Genomic DNA, 15,231 nt, shown 5'->3' with positions numbered 1-15,231 from the left:
AATAAATAATGCTGACCTTATCTGTAATATCCACATTCTGCAAAAGACTATAAAATGACAGCCTCACAACTTGTAACTATTTGTGAGGGGGGTCAGGATTTGGAGGCTGTAACGTGTGTTCAATAGAATTGTCATCAGGGCTCTCAACAACATTGCGCATTGTACAGTCCCAGAGCACCACAGTGTGCTGCAGAGCCCTTCAGCTGTACCCATTCCCCATTCGGAACCATCCGCTCAGTATTAGTTCTATTGCTGACTCACGTGGTTGAGGGCCTGGTGTCGGAGCTCCCTGTCGAACTCGACATGGGCAGATATCTGGTGCAGTAAAATGAAAAAAATTGAAATTCTTATTTAACAAATACACTTTATTATATTGTTGACACTTATCTGTCTTTTGCGCGATTGCCACAAAACATAAAAAAATTAGATGTTGTTTGATGAAATATTTTGATTCTCAAAACCCCCAGGGAGTCTATCCAATTCTGTCACCCTACAGCACTGTTGCTGAATCACAAACAGGACTGAACGAGCCAAGGGAAGGCTGGTGTTTGTTCAGGTGGAGAGGGACTTAATGTACGAAAAAGTGGGAACAGCCCTGCAACTGGACATGGTCCTGTCCACTTCCAGATTTAGTTTGGTCGCTTTGTCGGCCAGTGGAGAGCACCATTGGAGTTGGTGACTAAGCAATCTCTATATTTAAACAGCCATCTGACTGAGCCCTGAACTCAGGATTCAGGCTTTAATGGTAAAGTAAGACAGCAACCTCAGGGACATCAACACATTGTTCAATGGGTAAAATAACTGACAGCATAATTTATTATTCAAACTGAACTAAAATTCAATACTTTGAAAATACTCAGAATAAGTATATTACTCCTGTCAAGAAATTGTCAAAGAGTTGGACCCACCATCCATGGTTACCTAAGAAGTTAAGGTAAGTATCAAACTGAAGGAAAGAAAGGATGTTGCCGGAGTTAGAGTATATGAGCTATAGGGAGAGGCTGAATAGGTTGAGGCTATTTTCCTTGGAGCGTCGGAGGCTGAGGGTGACCTGAGAGAAGTTTATAAAATCATGATTGGCATGGATAGGATAAACAGTAAAAACGTCTTTACCCTGAGTCGAAAAGTGTGACGCTGGAAAAGCATAGCAGGTCAGGTCAGGCTTATAGGAGAAAGTGAGGACGGCAGATGCTGGAGATCAGAGCTGAAAATGTGTTGCTGGAAAAGCGCAGCAGGTCAGGCAGCATCCAAGGAGCAGGAGAATCGACGTTTCGGGCATGAGCCTGAAGAAGGGCTTATGCCCAAAACATTGATTCTCCTGTTCCTTGGATGCTGCCTGACCTGCTGCGCTTTTCCAGCAACACATTTTCAGGTCAGGCTTATGCCCAAAACATTGACTCTCCTGCTCCTCAGATGCTGCCTGACCTGCTGTGCTTTTTCAGCGCCACACATTTCCACTCTGATCTCCAGCATCAGCAACCCTCACTTTCTCTAAGGTCTTTTCTCTGGGTTGGGGAAGTCCAAAACTAGAGTGCATAGATTTAAGGTGAGAGAGGAAAGTTTAAAAGGGATTAAGGGGCAACCCTTTCATGCAGAAGGTGGTATATGTATGGAACGAGCTGCCAGAGTAAGTGGTGGAAGCTGGTACAGTTACAACATTTAACAGGCATCTGGATGGGTATGTGAATAGGAAGGGCTGAGAGGGATCTGGGTCAAATGCTGGCAAATGGGACTAGATTAATTTAAGATATCTAGTTAGGCATGGACAAGTTGGACCAAAGGGTCTGTTTCCATGGTGGCCATTTCTACGACTTTAGCACCACCCTCCCCCACCAATTCCTCCGCTACATCGATGACTGTATTGGCGCTACCTTGTGCTGCCATGAGGAGGTTGAACAATTCATCAACATCACTAACACCTTTCACTCTGACCTCAACTTCACCTGGACCACCTCGGTCACCTCCCTCCCCTTCCTGGAGCTCTCCATCCCCATCTCCGGTGACCAACTAACCAAGGACGTCTACTACAAGCCCACAGACTCTCACAGCTATGTGGACTACATCTTCTCCCATCCTGTCTCCTGTAAAAATACAATCCCTTATTCCCAATTCCTCTGCCTCCGCTGTACCTGTTCCCAGGATGACCAATTACACCTTAGAAAATCGCAGATGCCCTCCTTCTTCGAAGATCGCAAATTCCCTTCCCACATGGTCGATGATGCTTTCCAGTGCATCTCCTCCACTACCCACACCTCTGCCCTTGAGCCCCAGCCCTCCCACCACAACAAGGACAGAACCCCCTAGTCCTCACCTTCCATCCCACCAATGTCCGTATACATTGCATCATCCTCCATCACTTCCACAACCTACAAACAAACCTCACCACCAGATATCTCCCCCCTCGTCTCTGTCAAAGACTTGTTCCACATTCAACAGAAATGTACCTGCACCTTCACCAATGTCATCTACTGTCTCTGTTGCACCCCATGTGGTCTCCTCTACACTGGGGAGACAGGACATCTATTTGCAGATCGTTTCAGAGAACATCTCTGGGACACCCGCACCAACCAACCCCATTCGCCCCGTGGCTGAACTCCCCCTCCCACTCTGCTAAGGACATTAAGTCCTGGGCCTCCTCCATAACCAAACTGTAACCACCCAACACCTGGCAGAAGACTGCCTCATATTCCGCTTTGGGACCCCGCAACACACAGGATCAATGTGGATTTCACCAGTTTCCTACTTTCCCCTCCCCCACATTATCCCAGTCCCAAGCCTCCAACTCCACACCACCCTCCTGACCAGTCCATCACCTTTCCCATCTATCCTGCTCCACCCTTCTCTCCGACCTATCACCTTCTCCCTCACCTTCATCTCCCTATCACTTTCCTAGCTACCCTCTCCCCAACCCCATCCTCCCTCCCATTTATCTCCCAGCCCCCTTGGTCCACAAGCCTCCTTCCTGATGAAGGGCTAATGCCCAAAACGTCAATCCTCATGCTCCTCAGATGCTGCCTGACCTGCTATGCTTTTCCAGTACCAAACTCTCGACTCTGATCTCTAGCATCTGCAGTCCTTACTTTCTCTTACATCTCTATGATACTGTGACCTCCATTCACCTGTCAGGAGCCTAGCTCATCTGTCAGGTAGATCAGCCCCAGCCTGCGATGTGTCAGGATGAGAAGAGGCAGGGGAGGAGGGACAGTCGATTGGAGGGAGGATTTTCAGTCTCTCCCGCCCTGATTGATCTGACTTCTCTCTGATCTAACACCTTCCTGCAATCACCATATCTCTGTTCAATCCCTATCCTGTTTCATTACTCCCATGTTCTCTCACTGACAAACTGCTTCTTAGCTGTCACAGACCGGCTCGCTGCACAAAGGATGTCCTAATCTAGAAAACTGACTAGCCTTTGGCTGCAGCATGAACACATGATGTTGTGAAACATGGAAGGGTTCCGAAAAGAGTTACAAGGATGTTGCCAGTGTTGGAGGGTTTGAGCTATATATAGGGACAAGCTGAGAGGTGACCTTTTAGAAGGTTATAAAATCATGAGGGGCATGGACAAGGTCTTTTCCCTGGGGTGGGGGAATCTAGAACTAGATGGTATAGGTTTAGGGTGAGAGGGAAAAGATATAAAAAGAGACCTAAGGCGCAACTTTTTCATGCAGAGAGTGGTACGGGTATGGAATGAGCTGCCAGAGGAAGTGGTGGAGGCTGGTATAATTGCAACATTTAAAAGGCATCTGGATGGGAATATGAATAGGAAGGGTTTAGATATATGTTAATATATCCAGGAAAATGTTAAATATATAATTGATTTTAAATAAATTAATGCTGGCTGTATCAGCAACATCCACATTCTGCAAAAAGATTATAAATGATAGCCTCACTCCTCGTACCATTTGTGAGTGGGTTCAGGATTTGGAGACTGTGATGTGGGTTGAATGAATCAGTGCTCTCAATATCATTGTGCATTGTATAGTCACAGAGCACCACAGTGTGCTGCATAACCCTCCAGCTGTACCCATCCCCATTCTGAAACCCACACTCAGTATTAGTTCTAATGATTAACATGGCAGCAGAATAGGACACTCAACCAGAGTTCTTCCACTCCTATACATTTACAAATTTTTTCCCTTTTTATCCCCTTTGTCACCTCTTACTGTCTCTCTTGAGCTAGTGCAGGCTGGAAACTCGAGCAGAGAAGGGATAGCCAAAGGGCTGGTTGCTCGAGTGGAGTGGAGACAGCCAGAGGGCCTAAGGCCTGTGAAGAGCAGGGACAGCCAGAGGGCCCGAGGCCTGTGCACAGCGGGGACAACCAGAGGGTCCAAGGCCTGTGCAGAGCGGGGATGGCCAGAGGGTCTGAGGCCTGTGCGCAGTGGGGACAGCTAGAGGATCCAAGGCCTGTGCAGAGCGGGGATGGCCAGAGGGCCCGAGGCCTGTGCAGAGTGTGGAAGGCCAGAGGGCCCGAGGGGACAGCCAGAGGGCCTAAGGCCTGTGAAGAGCAGGGACAGCCAGAGGGCCCGAGGCCTGTGCACAGCGGGGACAACCAAAGGGTCCAAGGCCTGTGCAGAGCGGGAATGGCCAGAGGGCCCGAGGCCTGTGCAGAGTGTGGAAGGCCAGAGGGCCCGAGGCCTGTGCGGAGTGGGGACAGCTAGAGGGCTGGATGCTGGAGTGATGTGGGGAGTGTAGGCCTGAGTGATGTGGGAATGGCCAGCGGGCTGGATGCCTGAGCGATGTGGGGACAGCCACCGGGCTGGAGGCTGAGTGATGTGGGAATGGCCAGCGGGCTGGAGGCCTGAGTGATGTGGGGATGGTCAGCGGGCTGGAGGCCTGAGTGATGTGGGGATGGTCAGCGAGCTGGAGGCCTGAGTGATGTGGGAATGGCCATCGTGCTGGAGGCCTGAGTGATGTGGGGACAGCCATCGGGCTGGAGGCCTGAGTGATGTGGGAATGGCCAACGGGCTGGAGGCCTGAGTGATGTGGGAATGGCCATCGGGCTGGAGGCCTGAGCGATTTGGGAATGGCCATCGGGCTGGAGGCCTGAGTGATGTGGGAATGGCCATCGGGCTGGAGGTCTGAGTGATGTGGGGATAGCCATCGGGCTGGACGCCTGAGCGATGTGGGAATGGCCATCGGACTGGAGGCCTGAGCGATGTGGGAATGGCCATCAGGCTGGAGGCCTGAGCGATGTGGGAATGGCCATCGGGTTCGAGGCCTGAGCGATTTGGGAATGGCCATCGGGCTGGAGGTCTGAATGATGTGGGAATGGCCATCGGGCTGGAGGCCTGAATGATGTGGGAATGGCCATCGGGCTGGAGGCCTGAGCGATGTGGGGACAGCCATCGGGCTGGAGGCCTGAGCGATGTGGGGACAGCCATCGGGCTGGAGGCCTGAGCGATGTGGGGACAGCCATCGGGCTGGAGGCCTGAGCGGACTGGCCAGCTGATGGGCTGTCAATGGCTCGGGAGCCCGGCAGATCACATGTGCAAGTCCCTTGTCCTAATCTGAAAGAGTGCAATGCTTATCTTTTTAACTTTATGCTAATTTTTCTAACTTATACTATGAACAACTATAAGTAATTTAAGTTTTTGCCTTTCTTTTTCCCTCTATTTCTGTATTTTGTACCTAAGATGGCACCATATGGGCGACATCGCCAACCTTTCACTGTACTCCTGTACTCCTGTACTTGAGCACACGTGACAATAAAGCATATTGTGATTCCAGTTCTAATTCTATTGCAGACTCACTTGGTTGAACCTCTGGTAGAGGAGCAAACTGTCGACCTGTACGTGGGCCGGCACCTTGTTCTGTACAAACGAAAACATCAGAAATGGTTTTTAACAATTAAACTTTAATAATTGACATTTATCTGTCTTTTGTATGTTGTCATCATAACATTAAAAATATTAGATGTTGTTCTGTGAAATATTTTGATTCTCAAAACGCCCAGAGAGTCTATCCAATTGTGTCACCCTACAGCACTGCTGCTGAATCACAAACAGGACTGAACGAGCCAAGGTAAAGCTGGTGTTTGTTCAGGTGGGGAGGGACTTAACATACAAAAAAGTGGGAACAGCGCTGCAACTGGACATGGTCCTGTCCACTTCCAGATTTAGTTTAGTCACTTTGCCGGCCAGTGGAGAGCACCATTGGAGTTGGTGACTAAATAATCTCTATATTTAAACAGCCATCTGACTGAGCCCTGAACCCGGGATTCAGGCTTTCATGGCAAAATAAGACAGCAACCTCAGGGACATCAACATATTGTTCAACGGGTAAAATAACTTACAGCATAAATTATTCTTCACACTAAAATGAAATTTAACAAGTTTCAAAAGAGCATCATAGACTCTTTGAGAGAAATCCATACAGTGCAGAAAAACCCTTCGGCTCATCAAGTCTGCACTGACAATAACGACCATGAAAGACACACAATTCCTGCACTTTTCCCATACTCTTCAATGATATGGTATTTCAAGTGTTCATCCAAATATTTTGTAAAGGCTGAAATGTTTCTCACCTCCACTACCTTCCCAGGCAGTGCATTCCAGATTTCCACCACCCTCCGAGTAAAAATGTATTTTCCCAAATTCCATCTGAAACTTTTGTCATTTACCCTAAAACTATGCCCCTTCAAGATTAACTCCTCAACCAAGAGGACCAGCTTCTCTCCATTCATCCTGTCCATACCCCTCTTCATCTTGGATACTATAGTGGAGGGAGCGACCTACCAGGGGAAAGTCACAGTGGCCAGGTTTCTGGCACTGAGCCTGACTGTGGCTCAGAAGGGAAGGAGGGGGAGAATAGGAGAACAATAGTGATAGGAGATTCAATTGTGAGAGGAACAGACAGGAGATTCTGTGGTCGCGAGTGAGATTCCCAGAGGGAATGTTGCTTCCTGGGTGTCAGGGTCAGGGATGTCTCGGATCGAGTCTACAGGATTCTTAAGGGGAGCAGCCAGAAGTCGGTGGTACACATCGGTACCAATGACATAGGTAGGGAAAGGGAGGAGGACCTGAAAAGAGTGTATAGGGAGTTAGGTTGGAACTTCGAAGGCAGGACAGGCCAAGTAGTACTCTCAGAATTGCTATCGGTGCCACAAGCTAGTGAGGCTAGAAATAGAGAGTGAGTGCAGACGAACACGTTGGCTGCAGGGCTGGTGTAGGAGAGAGGGCTTCAGATAGGTGGATTATTGGGATACTGTCTGGGGAAGGTGGGACCTATACAAGAAGGATAGGCTGCACCTGAACTGGAGGGGCACCATTATCCTAGGCGGGAAGTTTGCTCAAGTTCTTCAGAAGGATTGAAACTAGATTAGCAGGGGGGTGGGAACCAGAGCTACGGATCAGATAATGGAGTAGTTAGTGAACAGTCAGGTACAGCATGCAGGGAATCTGTGAGGAGAATAGGCACTCGATAGGGCAAAGGTGTAGTCAATGTGATGGGTTTACGTGTGTCTATTTTAATGCAAGATGTAACAGGAATAAGGGTGACGAGCTCAGAGCACGTGGCAGGGATAATATCACAGCTGTAGAAAAGGAGGTCACCGAGGAGGCTTTGTCTACAGAGTCAGTATGGGTAGAAGTCAGAAACAGGAAAGAAACAGTCACTTTATTGGGCATTTTCTACAGGCTCCCCAATTGCAACAGAGACACAGAGGAGCAGATTGGGCGGCAGACTTTGGAAAAGTGCAGAATTAACAGGGTTGCTGTCATGAGTGACTTTAACTTCCCTAATATTGATTGGAACCTACTTAGTTCAAACAGCTTGGATGGAGCAGTTTTTGTCAGGTGTGTCCAGGAAGGGTTCCTAACTCAATATGTACATAGGCCGACCAGAGGGGAGGCCATATTGGATTTGGTGCTTGGCAACGAACCATGCAAGGGGTCAGATTTCTTGGTGAGAGGGGATTTCAGTGATAGTGATCACAACTTCCTGACCTTTACTTACACTCATGAAGAGGGATAGCAGCAGACAGTATGGGCAAGTATCTAATTGCAGGAGGGGGAATTACAATGCTATTAGGCAGGAACTGAGGTAATTAAACTGGGAACAGATGTTCTCAGGGAAATGCACGACAGAAATGTGAAGGTTGTTTAGGAAGCACCTGCTGATAGTGCTGGACAAGTTTGACCCTCTGAGGCAAGGAAGGGATGGTAGGATGTGGAACATCTAGTCAAGGAGAAGAAAGAAGCTTACTTAAGGTTGAGAAGGAAAGGATTAAACAGGGATCTAGAGGGTTAAAGGGTAACCAGGAAGGAACTGAAGAATGGACTTAGAAGAGCTAGAAGGGGGCATGAGAAAGGTTTAGCAAGTAGGATTAAGGAACGGCAGCATGGTGGGTCAGTGATTAGCACCACTGCCTCACAGCGCCAGGGACCTGGGTTCAATTCCTGCCTCAGCTGACTGTCTGTGTGGAGTTTGCACATTCTCCCCGTGTCTGCATGGGTTTCCTCAATCAATCCAAAAGATGTACAGGTCAGGTGAATGGAAATGCTAAATTGCCAAGTCAAGGGTAAATATAGGATTGGAGAAAGGGTCTGAGTGGGTTAGTCTTCAGAGGGTCGGTGTGGACTTGTTGGGCGGAAGGGCCTGTTTCCACACTATAGGAAATCAAATCTAAAGAAAAGAAAACTCTAAGGCATTCCATACTTACGTGAGGAACAAAGGATGGCCAGAGTGAGGGTAGGGCCGATAAGGGAAAGTGAAGGGAACTTGTGCCTGGAGTTGGAGCAGGTTGGGAAGGGTCTTTAATCAATACTTTGCTTCGATATTCACTACTGAAAGGGGACTTGATGTTTCTGATGACAGCGTGAAACAGATGATATGCTTGCACAGATCGATGTTAAGAAGGAGGATATGCTGCAAACTTCAAAAAACATCAGGATAGATAAATGCCCGGGGCCAAACAGGATATAACCTAGGTTACTGCGGGAGGCAACGGAAGAGGTTGCTGCGCCTGTGGTGGTGATCTTTGCGTTTTCACTGTCCACTGGAGTAGTGCCAGGTGATTGCAGTGTGGCAAATGTTATTACCTTGGTCAAGAAAGGGAATAGGAATAATCCTGGGAATTACAGGCCAGTCAGTCTTATGTCTGTGGTGGGTAAAGTATTGGAGAGGATTCTGAGATACAGTATTTATGATTACTTGGAAAACCATAGTTTGATTAGAGATAGTCAGCATGGCTTTATAAGGGGTAGGCCATGCCTCACAACCTTATTGAATTCGTTGAGGATGTGACAAAACACATTGATGAAGGTGGATGTAGTGTCCTTGAATTTTAGGAAGGCGTTTGATAAGATTTGGTAGGCTTATTCAAAAAGTAAGGAGATTGGGATACAGGGAAATCTGGCTGTCTGGATACAGAATTAGCTGGTCCACAGAAGACAGAGGGTGGTGGTAGATGGAAAGTATTCAGTCCAGAGCTTGGTGACCAGTGGTGTTCTACAGGGATTGGTTCTGGGATCTCTGGTCTTTGTGATTTCTATAAATAACTTGGATGAGGAAGTGGAAGGGTGGGTTAGTAAGTTTACCGATGACACAAAGGTTGGTACAGTTGTGGATAATGTGGAGGGCTGTTGTTGGTTGCAACAGGACATCGACAGGATGCAGAACTGGGCTGATAAGTGGTAGACAGAGTTCAATCTGGAAAAGTTGAAGTGATTCACTTTGGAAGGTTGAATTTGAATGCAGAATGCAGGGTTAAAGGCAGGATTCTTGGCAGTGTGGAGGAACAGAGGGATCTTGGAGTCCATGTCCATAGATCCTCAAAGTTGCCACCCAAATTGATAGGATTGTTAAGAAGGCGTATGGTGTGTTGACTTTCAATAGCAGGGGGATTGAGTTTAAGAGCCGTGAGGTAATGCTGCAGCTCTACAGAGCCCTGGTTAGACTACACTTGGAATATTGTGTTCAGTTCTGGTCACCTCATTATAGGAAAGATGTGGAGGTTTTACAGAGGGTGCACAGATTTACCAGGATGCTGCTGGGGAGCATGTCTTGTGAAGAAAGGTTGAGGGAGCTCGGGCTTTTCTCTTTGGAGTGAAGAAGGATGAGGGGTTACTTGCTAGAGGTGTACAAGATGATGAGAGGCATAGATAGAGTGGATAGCCAGAGACTTTTTCCCAGGTGGAAATGGCTATCATGAAGGGCATAATTTTAAGGTGATTGGAGGAAGGTTCAGGGGAGATATCAGAGGTTGGTTCTTTACACAGAGAGTGGTGGATGTGTGGAATGCACTGCCAGTGGTGGTAGTAGAGTCAGATACATTAGGGACATTTAAGTAACTCTTGGATAGGCACATGGAAGATAGTACAATGAAGGAGATATTGGTTAGATTGATATTAGAGTAGGATAAAAGGCTGACACAACATCGAGGGCCGAAGGGCCTGTACTCTGCTGTACTGTCCTATGTTCTGTGTTCTTAGACACCTCAATCATGTTGCCCTTCAATCTTTTCTGCTCTGAAGAAAACCATCCAAGCCTATCTAGTCTTTCCTCATAGCTCAATTTCTCCATCCCAGGCAGCATCCTGGTGAACCTCCTCTCTATCCCATCTAATGCTAACATATCTTTCCTGTAATCAGGTGACCAGAACTGCTTACAGTACCCCAAATGTGGCCTGACCAATACTCTGCAGAATTCCAGGTTTACCCTCCTTGCTCTTTTAATCTATGCCATGACTGATAAAAGCAACGTGTCTCATATGCCTTCTTAATTGTCCTATTCACATGTTCAGGCAAAAGTGAGGACTGCAGATGCTGGAAACCAGAGTTTAGATCAGCGATGTACTGGAAAAGCACAACAGGTCAGACAGCATCCTGACCTGCTGTGCTTTTCCAGCACCACTCTGATCTAAACTCTATTCACATGCTCAGCCAACTTCAGGGATCCCCCTGTTCCACCAATCTGCCCAGTGTCCTGGCATTCATTATATAATCCCTTATCTTGTTTTTGTTACAAAGTGCAAGATCTCACACTTATCACAGTTAAAACCATTTGCCGCTCCTCACACCATCTGACCAACCCATCTATATTTTCCGATAACCTACAACCATCCTCTTCACTATTAACCACCCGTGCAATCTTGGGACTCAGAATACTCAGTATTCTTCCTCTAAAGTGGGCGGCACGGTGGCACAGTGGTTAGCACTGCTGCCTCACAGCGCCAGAGACCCGGGTTCAATTCCCGCCTCAGGCGACTGACTGTGTAACCTACAACCATCCTCTTCACTATTAACCACCCATGCAATCTTGGGACTCAGAATACTCAGTATTCTTCCTCTAAACAAAAGTTCAAAGAGAAGAACCCACCATCAATAGTTACTGAGGAAATTAAGGAAAGCATCAAACTTAAGGAAAGAGCAGATCAGGTGATTATTCACAGGATGGAAAATGGTAAAAAATGGCATTTATCAGGAGAAACAAATTAGACTATGAGACGATGCTAGCAAGAGATATAAAAACAAATTTATATACATATCTAAGAAGGAAAAGACAAAGCAAACAAGAGCGTTGGCTATCTAGAGAGTGAGAATGAAGAATTAATCGAAGATAATAAGGAATTGGTGGGTGAAATGAATAAATAGTCTTCAGGTTGTTAGAACTGAAAACATTCAAGCCAGAAGAATACTGACTGGTTCATGTAATCACATTTAGAAAGGAATTGGAAAATCATGTCTAATGTTCAAGAAAAGAACTAGAAGCCTTAGTAAGGTAAAGGTTTAAAATGTGAATGCTATTTTGCTAGAAATGCATCTCTGTCATGGATTGTATTGGGAAACAGTAGTTTTTATTCAATGTTCCCACATCCATCAGTTTATTTTGCTCTCTTGTGGAATGAATTTATGTTCTTTAGTGGAATGACATCTGCAGTGTCATGAGAATATGGATCAGTGACTAAACACCAGGTTAACTCACTAAGAAAAAGTAAATGTAGGTCGATAGACCATAGGTTTCACTCTCGGACTTGATTTGACCAATACCAGCAATATCTGGGATCAAAACACAACCCATTCTTAACTTAGAAATAGAAATTGCCGGAAAAGCTCAGCAGCTCCGGCTGCATCTGTGCACAGAAATCAGAGTTAACGTTTTGGGGCAAGTGACCATTCCTCAGACCTGATGGTCCGTAGGAAAGTACTGGTTTATTTACATAAGATAGGGTGGGGGGAGTAGGTAAGGTGGGGTTAACAGCTAAAAGGGAGAGAAGAGCAGTTGGGCAGACAATGGAGTGGATAGCGATCTGGCTAGGAGGGTGAGCAACTGTTAATGGGTACCATTAGTGGCTAACGATGGGTTATTTGTGATAACAAGGTCTGGTGTGTGGAGGTCTGGTTAAGGACTTGGGAGAGCTCAGGCCCCAAAGTTATTGAACTCGATATTGAACCCAGAAGGCTGCAGGGTCCGCAGGGGGAAAATGAGCTTGTGCTGAGCTTCACGGAGCACTGCAGCAAGCCTGAGACTGAGATGTTGGGCAGGGAACTGGGTGGGGTGTTAAAGTGGAAGGCAACTGGATGCTCAGGATGTTCTTTTGTGAACAGGACACAAGTGTTTTACAACCTGGTCATACAGTCCATGTTTGATTCCCCCAATGTAGAGCAGAGCACATTGTGAGCAGTGAATGCAGTAAACTAGATTGTGTGAAGTGCAGGTGAGGGGCTGCTTCACATGCAAGGTACGTTTAGGCCTTTGGATACTGAGGAGGGAGGGGGTAAACAGACAGATGTTACACATTCTGCAGTTGAAGCCGAAGGAGCCATAGAACTGTTGGGGGGATTTTGGGGGTGAAGGCTGTTTAGACCAGGGTGTCCTGGAGGGAACAGTGCCTGCAGAAGGCTGAAAAGGGCGGGGAGGGGAATATGTATCTCATAGTGGCATGTTACTACAGATGGTGGAAATAGCAGCTAATGATCCTTCATTGTGGATGTTGGTGGGATCAAAGATAAGGACAAGGGCAACCATATCGCTACTGCGGGAGTGAGGGCTGAAGGGAGGGAGTTAGGTCAGACCCGGGTGAGGGCCCTGTCAACTGCAGTGCTAGGCAATCCTCGTTTGAGGAAGAAGGTGGACATTTCAGAGACTTCCCTTGGCAAAGTTGGCTTCATCAGAACAATGCGACAGAGATGGAGGAATTAGGACAATGGAATACATTCTTTACAGGAAGCAGGGAGTGAAGACGTACAGTCCAGGTAACTGTGGGAGTCAGTGGGTTTATACTGGATATTGGTGGCCAGTCCATCTCCAGAAATGTAAACAGAGATGTCAAGGATGGGAAGGGAGCAGTCCATTCTTAACTGATGTCCTCTTTTCCTACACCTCTATCTCACCAAAGGGAAAGTGTGGAAGGGCACAAATGAAACTTCTACCTGATGGATAATGACAGGGATAGTGACAAGGCTAGTGGGAAAATGGAACAAGATGATGATCAAGCACAACTAGGAACAGCCAAGAAATGATGGTCCTGTTAGAAATGTCTGCATCTCCTGAATAAATAGAAAAGATTGGGCAGACAAACCACTCTCCATCAAGTCACTCACTCATGTTCCTTGTCCCAAGACCCTCAATATAAACCACTGCTCCACACACTTCCTCACTCAGACCAGCTCAGACCATTCCAACTGGTTATCAAGGATCAGGGTTTGGATGATTCTCAGAGCTTGATGGACTCAGAAAATGGAAAATGTAACCGTGTCCTACCCTGAATAGAGAGCCAATCATAAAGACAGGAGGAACGTCAATGGCCCTGATCTGCTGAATGCCTCCCCTTTTTCCAGACAGTGACCTCCATCCACTATTCAGATGCAGAGCCGGTCTGTGAAGGTGGACCAGCCCAAGGCAGGGATGTTTCAGGGTGAGTAGAGGCAGGAGAGGAGTGACGGTCAATTGGAGGGTGGATGTTCAGTCTCCCCATCCTGATTAATCTGACCCTGTTCTGATCTAACTGTTCCCTGCAATCATCGTGTCCCTGCTCAACTCCCATCCTGTTCAATTATCCCCACCCTCTCTCATGAGCAAATTGCCCCTCCCCATTTACTAAGAGACTCCCTACACAAAGGATGCTGCTGTTTCCAGAACTTGGTACCCAGGCCAGAGGAGATTGTGGTGACTCTGTAGAACTAGGCTGTGGAGGCCAAGTCATTGAATGCATTTCAGACAGAGATAGATCTATTTTACGATTTCTGATCTTATGGAGTGTTAACACAGAAACACATCATAGATAACACTGAGGAGTTAAATTGTCAGCACACGTGGTAAAATCCAAAATTCCAGGGTTCTATGCAAATTCCTAATACATAAGATGTGTAGATAATTAAATCTAAAAGTTGAAAAGCCAAATATATTGTTGGTGTTAAATAAATAATGCTTGCCTTATCAGTAATATCCACATTTTGCAAAAGACTATAAAATGACAGCCTCACAACTTGTAACTATTTGTGAGTGGGGTCAGGATTTGGAGGCTGTAATGTGTGTTCAATAGGATTGCCATCAGGCCTCTCAGTAACACCATGCATTGTACAGTCCCCGAGCACCACAGTGTGCTGCAGAGCCCTTCAGCTGTACCCATTCCCCATTCGGAACCATCCCCTCAGTATTAATTCTATTGCAGACTCACGTGGTTGAACCTCTGGGAGAGGAGCAAACTGTCGACCTGGACATGGGCCGGCACCTTGTTCTGTCAAAACAAAGAAATCAGAACTCCACTTAACAATTACACTTAGATTATTGACATTTTTCTGAATTTTACCATTTTGAACATAAACATTAGTTGCTTGCCTGTGAAATATTTTGAATCCCAAAATCCCCAGAGAGTCTATCCAATTCTGTCACCCTACAGCACTGTTGCTGAACCACAAAAGGAACTGATAATGGTTAACAATGGGTTGTGTGTAATAGCACACAAGGTGATAATAAGGTCTGGTATGTTGTGGTATGGTTAAGGACTTGGGAGAGCTCAGGCCTCAAAGTTATCGAACTTGATACTGAGTCCAGAAGGCTGCAGTGTCCAAAGCAGAAAATAAGGTGCTGTTCTTCTAACTTGCACTGAGCTTCGCTGGAGCACTGCAGCCATCCTGAGACAGAGATGTTGCCAGAGAACAGGCTGGTGTGTTAAAGTGGCAGGAAAATGGATGATCAGGGTCTTTTTTGTGAACAGAACTCAAGTGTTCTGTGAAGTGGACATACAATCTATGCTTCATTTCCCCAGTGTAGAGGAGGCCACTTTGT

At 46.7% G+C, this 15,231-nt stretch overlaps 1 long non-coding RNA gene across 1 annotated transcript; it reads right to left on the bottom strand.

Annotated features, from left to right (window-relative positions):
* Positions 1–261: 261 nt before the first annotated feature.
* LOC122550370 lies at positions 262–14,661 on the bottom strand. The gene is made up of 3 exons (XR_006311829.1): positions 14,621–14,661; positions 5,754–5,813; positions 262–315 (listed from the first exon to the last, which is right to left on the bottom strand). It is a non-coding gene; the product is annotated as an uncharacterized LOC122550370 (long non-coding RNA).
* Positions 14,662–15,231: the final 570 nt, after the last annotated feature.

This window comes from Chiloscyllium plagiosum, chromosome 5 (genome assembly GCF_004010195.1).
Source record: "Chiloscyllium plagiosum isolate BGI_BamShark_2017 chromosome 5, ASM401019v2, whole genome shotgun sequence".
Lineage (NCBI taxonomy): Eukaryota > Metazoa > Chordata > Chondrichthyes > Orectolobiformes > Hemiscylliidae > Chiloscyllium > Chiloscyllium plagiosum.
The sequence above is the reverse complement of the archived record's forward strand: the minus strand, read 5'-3'. Positions and strand labels throughout refer to the sequence as shown.